Source organism: Silene latifolia, chromosome 10 (genome assembly GCF_048544455.1).
Source record: "Silene latifolia isolate original U9 population chromosome 10, ASM4854445v1, whole genome shotgun sequence".
NCBI lineage: Eukaryota > Viridiplantae > Streptophyta > Magnoliopsida > Caryophyllales > Caryophyllaceae > Silene > Silene latifolia.
In genome coordinates this window covers 119,624,450-119,632,425 of record NC_133535.1, presented here as the reverse complement: position 1 = coordinate 119,632,425, position 7,976 = coordinate 119,624,450, and positions in this window count along the sequence as shown.

Here is a 7,976-nt window from a genome sequence, read left to right as displayed (position 1 = left end):
TACACGACGTCTCAATTTGGTTGGTCAGATAAGTTCATATTTCCTACAAATCCTACCCAAAAGGCTGACCAATGACCGAAATTAAAATAGCTAAACTCTCAAAACACAGGCTTTTTTTAAATTAAATTAAGCAAAAAAATCTCTCCTAAACACTTACTCAGAAATGACCAGACCTAATGGACATGAAATGACTCGAAACAACATACCGGAAACAAACCTAAAATGAAATGACTCGATCGAACTGACATGAATGTGGTGACTCAATAGCTGCTGCAATTGAGTCACCTCATAGTTCACAAGTCAATGTGGAGCATTGACAAATTATTACTTTTGTTTATAAAAATTGTTTTTCTAACGTGTGTCCTTAGGGCACACATTAAGAGGCTAAATATAGAAAGAATCAAAAGAATATTTCACTAAATATGGAATAAATGAGTTGATTCTTACATTTCTCATGATATATTCTTTTGATTCTTTCTATATTTAGCATCTTAATGTGTGCCCTAAGGGCACACGTTAGAAAAACCCATAAAAATTAAACTAATTGAGGATATATGTGAGAATTTGGGAAAATATGAGAATACACTGTATAAAATCCAAAAATAGATATATAAGAGAATCATATCTTCTTCTCTATTACTCATGTTCTAGATCATAACCTCCTATGTTAGTGTAAGGCCCTGTTCTTTTGGACTTAATTTCGATTCTAATCGATTCGATTCGATTGATTGACTCCATTCGATTGATTGATTGATTCAACTCAATTGATTCGATTGATTGATTGATTGATTGAGATCGATTGATTGATTCAGTTTATTTCAACATTACTATTATTATTCTTATTGATATTCTTATTATTATTTTTATATTAATGTATTTACTATTGTTATTATTATTATTATTATTATTATTATATTTTTTTTATATTTATTATATTACTATTATATTTATTAATAATATTTATTATTATTATTATTATTATTATTATTTATTGTTATTGTTATTGTTATTATTATTATTATTATAATATTTATTATTTTTATTATAATATTTATTATTATTATTATTATTAATTATAATAATTATAATATAATCTTTTTATTATTATTTGATTCGATTCGATTTGAATCGATTGATTTGATTGATTTGATTCAACTCCATTAAGTTGATTCGATTGATTTGATTCAGATTCCATTAAGTTGATTCGATTGATTGATTGATTGATTGACAATTTGATCCAAAAAAAAGGCTAAGACCTTAAAAGGGTTTTTAGCTAGGCGAGAAGATCTCTACATATTAATCATTTTCTCCCTGTACCTTATTTATATAGTAGATCTTTAATTGAATTATTCTTTACCGTAACACAGTTTAAATATGGTAAAAACATATAACTATACAAATATTTGTGTAACGCGATTTTAAACCCATTTATTTATCGTAAAACAATACTATCTTTTCTTAACCATTTTTATCTAATATAGAATTGTATTTGAATCCGTTTTACATAAAATTGACTTATGTAGCTAACCTCTTCTTTTATCTAATATATAAAACAGTTGAAATCGACAGTGATAGAGACTTGTTAATGATTAGTGTTTGTATGGAATATGGATCCTACAAATTATTAATGTAAGAATATTAGAAAACATAAACAGTATCATACAGATGAATATGGGTTGGAATAAAGAAAAGATTAGAAGACATTATATTCCCGAGTCACTGTTGTTGACTCTTCTTTTCCTCCTCCCCCGCATAAGCACATTACCACATATGGGAGCTACACCAACCTTGGCCTGCCTCTCCATTCTTCAATTCTACTACATGCATTATTCCTTTTCTTAATACACAAATTCTCATTCGTGACGAACAATATTTATCACAACTCACAAACTTATGACGGTTTAAATATCACTCACTTCAATAGAGAATAAGTAATTTGTAACTCCGTAAACATTTTAATTTTATCTTATCTACCTATATGGATAATATTTAACCCGTCATAAGTTTGTTACGGATATACCCGTATTACAAGGGAGACCTACTGTAATACACAAATTATATCTGTAAAATGAACTCTTTTAATATTTCATTAATTAATTGAGGAAATGCATTAGTATGCCAGTTATTACCTTGATATATTATATACTACTAATCTACTATATTTATATGAGCCGGTGGGTGTACATAAAGGCTGCAAAAAAAGAAGGTAAAGAGTACTTATTAAAGGGGTCAGGATTTTATAAAGGTAGAAAATATTTTCAGGTTATGAAAAGTTATTTTTCATCATTAAATGGTTTTATTATTGAGCCAGGATTGGACCGTGAATGTGCTAAAAATAAGTCAAAAACCTATTAATAAATGATGATTTAGAAAGTTTTGTGAAATTGGTGAAATTTTTCATTTTAGGGCCGGCTTAAATCGAGGGTAAAGTGGAGAAATGAATAGGGGAGTAATATATCAATTCATAAATTATACATCCAGATCTACAATGCTATTATGGTGCTGTTTGGCCAAGTTTACCTAAAAGAGTTTTTACTTTTTAAAATGAGTTTTTCCATAAACTACTTCTTGAAAAAGTTGTGATTGTTTGGCCTAACTTTTGTAAAAACAGTTTTTCCAAATTTGATGTGTTTGGCCTAATTACTTTTATTCGACTTTTTTGATTTTTTTGTTTACTACTCCCTCTTATTCATTTTAACTTTCCCCTTTCCTTTTTCATCTATTCATATAACTCCCCCCCTTTCCTTATTTAGTAAAGTTTTATACTTATTTTAGTCACCTTACCCCCACAACAATACCCCACAATACTCATACTTTCTCTTATTTTAATCACCTTACCCCACAACAATACTTATTTTAATCATCTTACCCCACAATAATACCTTCCCTCTCTCCAATTACCTTACACACCACAATACTTTACAATAAAATAATCATGCCCTTAATTTGCGTGCCCTTTTGAAAGGGAAGAGTTAAAATGAATAGGAGGGAGTATATAATTTGGGTTTAAGTCACACTTGTCAAACTTTTCACCTTTAAGCGCATTTTTTCTAATAAAAATTATGTAATGTCATAGTTACAACCGCAATTTTATATGTGTAATACTCATAATCATGATATTCATAGCCGATGTTATCTCCTCGATTCGAAAGTTGCAATATCAACTCATTATGTTGCAAGATGATGAAACTCACCTACAAATATAATCAATTAGTCAAACTATAAACAAAAGCATTAAGCATTTATATTGGTGGGTACTTGAACTACAAAACAATTACTACGTTAGCCAAAGAAAAAATAATTATAAAATAAGACGTCTTATAACTCTTATACTATGAAATATTACTTTTATAAGTCAAACATTCAATTTTTACATATAAAGGATCGTCTCACACTGAAAGACGGTCTTATACATTATTGAAAGGATCCTCTCATATACTCTTTTCATCTCAAACCGAAAATTATTTTTCCTTTTTATATAATTAATATTGAGATTATATTTAAAAAATACCATAAGACAAATCATAAGCAATATACGGAGTACATATCAATAATCAATGCTCACATGACTTAAAGAACTTACAATTAGAAGCAGACGATTAACAAAAAATAGGTAATAATAGAGTGAAAAATATTATAATTATAGAATACAAACAATAAAAACCAAAACAATTGCCCCATCTAGTAGAGATTGTGAGAAGTAGAAGTAGAAGTAGGTATTTGTTGCTTCTGCTTTTAGTGACTTTTTTTTAAGTTTTAACTTTTCAAAAGTAGTTTTACACCCATCTAATTTATAGTGTTTGGCCTAGTTTCTATTTTTTTTGTTCTAAAAGCACTTGTAACTCTTGGCCAAACAGCACCTATATATCCAAGCTTATTTTAGTCTTTTTCAATTATTTTTGTTAAAACCTAAAACGAAACTAAACCAATTCCTAGACTACACAACTGGATGAACAAGGTTATTTTAGTCTTTTTTCAATTACTTTAAAAAAAAAGTGATGTAATCGAATTTTCAATCTAATCCCCCTTCTCTCTGACTGCTTCCATATTTTTCTAACTCATCTCCATATTTTTCCATCATCCAGTTAATAAATCATCTTTTCCCTTAAATTATTATAATTTTGAAGGATTTTTTTTATCCAAAATTTCTAATGCATAAAAAAAAGTTGAAGCCCATATTATTTTTATATTAGCTCGTATTCTTATCTTAATAGATCGTATTTGAAAGCTCGTAATCCTTTTAAGCTCGTATTTTTTTACATTAGCTCGTATTCTTATTTTAATAGCTCGTATTTTTAAGTTCGTAATCCTTTTAAGCTCGTATTCTGTTTACATTAGCTCGTATTCTTATCTTAATAGCTCGTATTTTTAAGTTCGTGATCCTTTTAAGCTCGTATTCTTTTTAAATTAGCTCGTATTCTTATCTTAATAACTCATATCTTATGTGCTCGTATTTTTTTAGCTTTGTTTTAATAATAGCTCGTATGATTGGTGTAGAAATTTACCTCAAAGTATTGTTAGATGTATTTTTCCTTCACCGAAATATTGTTAGATGCGTTTTCCTCCTTGATGATGATGTCAATGGCTTCCCTTTCACCATTTTAGAATCAAAATTAGGAAGAAGGGAGGTTTGTCGACTGTCGTTTAAGAGAAATTTAGAGAAGGGAAAGGGTAGGTTTGTCGATTGAAGAGAAAACAGAATTAAGGAAAAAGGAGATGGGTAGATTTTTTTTGTTGGGCTTTAGATGGTTTGATATACAATATATGGGCCTGTTAGATAATGTTACTATATAATAGGGTGTGAGATCCTATTTGTGAAACTAAACAAAACTAGCGTAATACAATTCATCCTCATTCACTATCTAACTGCTTTCATATCTTTCTAGTTACTCTCCATCTTCCTCCATTATGCAGTTAATTAATTACCGTCTCCCCTCAAATTATTCTATCAATTATTCTATCTCTTCTTCAATCAGAATCAATAAGAATTTAATCAATTTTTACCGTCAATAGTGGACGAAACTTCGTGACGGATGAAGCATCAAATGTATCATCATTAATGGAACATGAACATCAAAGCAGCATGAAACTTCAATGGAAAATAAACATTTAACTATGAATCAATGGTGATGAGTCATATTTATATATATTTATATGCCTCCCCTTGGTTACTTTTGAGACAGTTTTGTGCTATTTTATGTTGATTATATGCTGTTTATATTAGAATGTCTATACTTCTTCCTTTTTGGTGCTTTAATGCAGATTAGATGCATTTGTGGAGCAATTGGACAATATGGAGCACCGAGGAGTCGGCAAGACGAAGCACGAAAAGATAGCACGAGAATCGAGAAGAAAATGAGAAGAGAAGACACAAAGAAGAGCTGAAGCTAAAGTCACTCGATCGAGTGTTGCTATACTCGATCGAGTCGCGATAGTTAAATACTCGATCGAGTGTTTCCGTATTTCTTGCTTTCCACGAAATTTTCTTAAGTCGGTTTATTTGTAATATAAATAGCAAGTTCGTAGATTATTATTAGGTTACGCTTTGATTCCGCCAAGAACTCTTAGAATACTTTATTTTACGCATTGTTTCAGATCTACCTTGCTACTTACGGTATTATTAATCTTTCTTCATTAATTCAAGTTCTAGTTTTGTCATTGCTTTGTTATTCATCTTTTGCATGTTAACAATTATGTTTTCCATCTATCTTATTGTTGTTATTGTTATTAGTATGAGTAGCTAATTTATTCATGTAGGGTGAAAGGGGATCTAGGTTGTTAGAAAGGGGTTTAATTAATGAATTAATATTTAAATTGCTTTTTGTTGTTATTCAATTGTTGTCTTAAATCTAATTGATTAATTACTGGTCAAGATTAGTTAACTAGTCTTGCATATTAGGATTATTGCCGACCGAATTAAGACTAATATAGGCTACGACAATGGAATAGACTAGCTTAATTATAGCGACCGCATGTTAAGTTTAGATCTAAAGGGTATATAGTATCGACCAGACATATAACCTTAAACAACATAATTGCTCTGTTAATTAGTTAAATCACACACCCGGGATAATATACCTAGTGAACCCGATCCCTAGACCTTTTTATATTATTGAATTCACCTTTATTTAATTTGCAATTAGTTATAGAAATCAACCAACAAACCTTGAAGAAATTTGTTACTTTAAGACTGACTAAAGAATTAGCAAACTAGACTATTACCACCTCTGTGGATACGATACCCTTACTTATCGCTGACTATCAGTTAGTACCGAGTTAGGATTACTTTGATTTAGGGGACACGACTTTACACTTATCAAATTTGGCGCCGTTGCTGGGGAGGCAACTATTTTCTGTTTGTTTTTATTTTAGTTCGTCTTTTTGTCTCAGGGAACTTCAGCTGCTTGAGACCGTTTGATATTTTTCTTGTCAGTTTTGTGTATGCCCAGGTCTAATGGGTCGGAGACTCGGAGATTATACCTTTTGATCCCGAACCAGAGAAGACTTTTTGGTATAGACGGAATTTTCAGAGAGAAATCAGTTAGGTGGAAGACTTAAGTACACTTGATGCCAACTACGAGCACTTTATATTTGCAGAAAACCCGTCCTTTAAAGAGGACAAGCCCGTTTCTGCCACTGACATTCCAGTTCTTACTCCAGTCAAGATGCCTACTCGAGCCAGTTATTCAGAGCCTACTCTTACATCCATTCCTAAAGGATTCAAGCTACCCACTACATACAATGGCACATTCGAGATTTGTCCCTCCTATATCAACCTGGTGGAGCAAAATATGTTTGGTGGAAGTGCTACTAAGGATCCTACTAAGCACATGGAATAATTTACTGATTATTGTTGCTCCATTTCACTATCTGCTGGAGTAACCCAAGACCAAGCGAAACAGGTGCTTTTTCCTTTCTCTTTGCGAGAGGGTCCTGCTGAGTGGTTGCGTGATTTAGATATGGAGGATCATGGGATTACTGACTGAAATAGTTTAGCTCTTGCATTCTACAAGAGATACTTTCTGCCGTAGAAGACCAATACCTTAAGAATTCAAATCATTAGCTTCAAACAAATTCCCACCAAAGATTTGAATGAGGCATGGGTTCGCTTCAAGAGACTAGTCCGTTCAGTCCCCCATCATGGTTTTCAGAAGTGGTTTCTTTGCAACTAGTTTTACAACGGATTTTATGATGATCATCGAGCTCTACTTGATTCTTCAGCCAATGAGAGATTCCAAGATAATACCAATAACAATAATACATGAAAGTTGATCGATCAGATAGCTACCCATACTGCTAAGTATGGTAACCCCAGAGGTAGTTCAAGAGGGGGTGGATCAGATAATGCCGTTGCGGCATAGTTGGAAGCATTAATTGCCCAGATTTCTGAGATGAAGACATCCCAGTCTTTGGAAAAGCAGCAAACAATTCATGTCATGGTTCAACAGGAGATGTCTTGTGAAAGATGTGGAATCGATGGTTATAGTGCAACAAGGTGTATGAGTACCATAGAGCAAGTTCCTGCCTTTCAGTCTTTCAAGCAAGGTACTCCTTATTCTAATTTCTTCCCTGAAAGGAGCCAGAATGTGAACAACGCATATGTAATTCCTCAGAATAGAGGAAATTAGCCGGGCTCAGTTATTAGCTCACAACAAAATTTTGGATACTCAAATTGCTCAACTTTCAAACCAAAATTCGGCTAGGCAACCCGGCGTTCTCCCTCCTCAAGGTAAACAAGCACATGAACAGGTTAATACTATTTCAATGAAGAGCGATACTTCTTATCAAGGACCGGTGATGCCCGTTGATGAAGATAATGAGAACAATGGTGTCAACGGGTATGAGTTCCGCGGTATGAAGAAAAATGAAACAGCAGCTAAACCGCAAAACACTCGATCGAGTTCTAGAAGACTCGATCGAGTGTCCATACATGATGGTGATTTTGCTACTGTTCATGAGGATTCTGGTGCTGATAA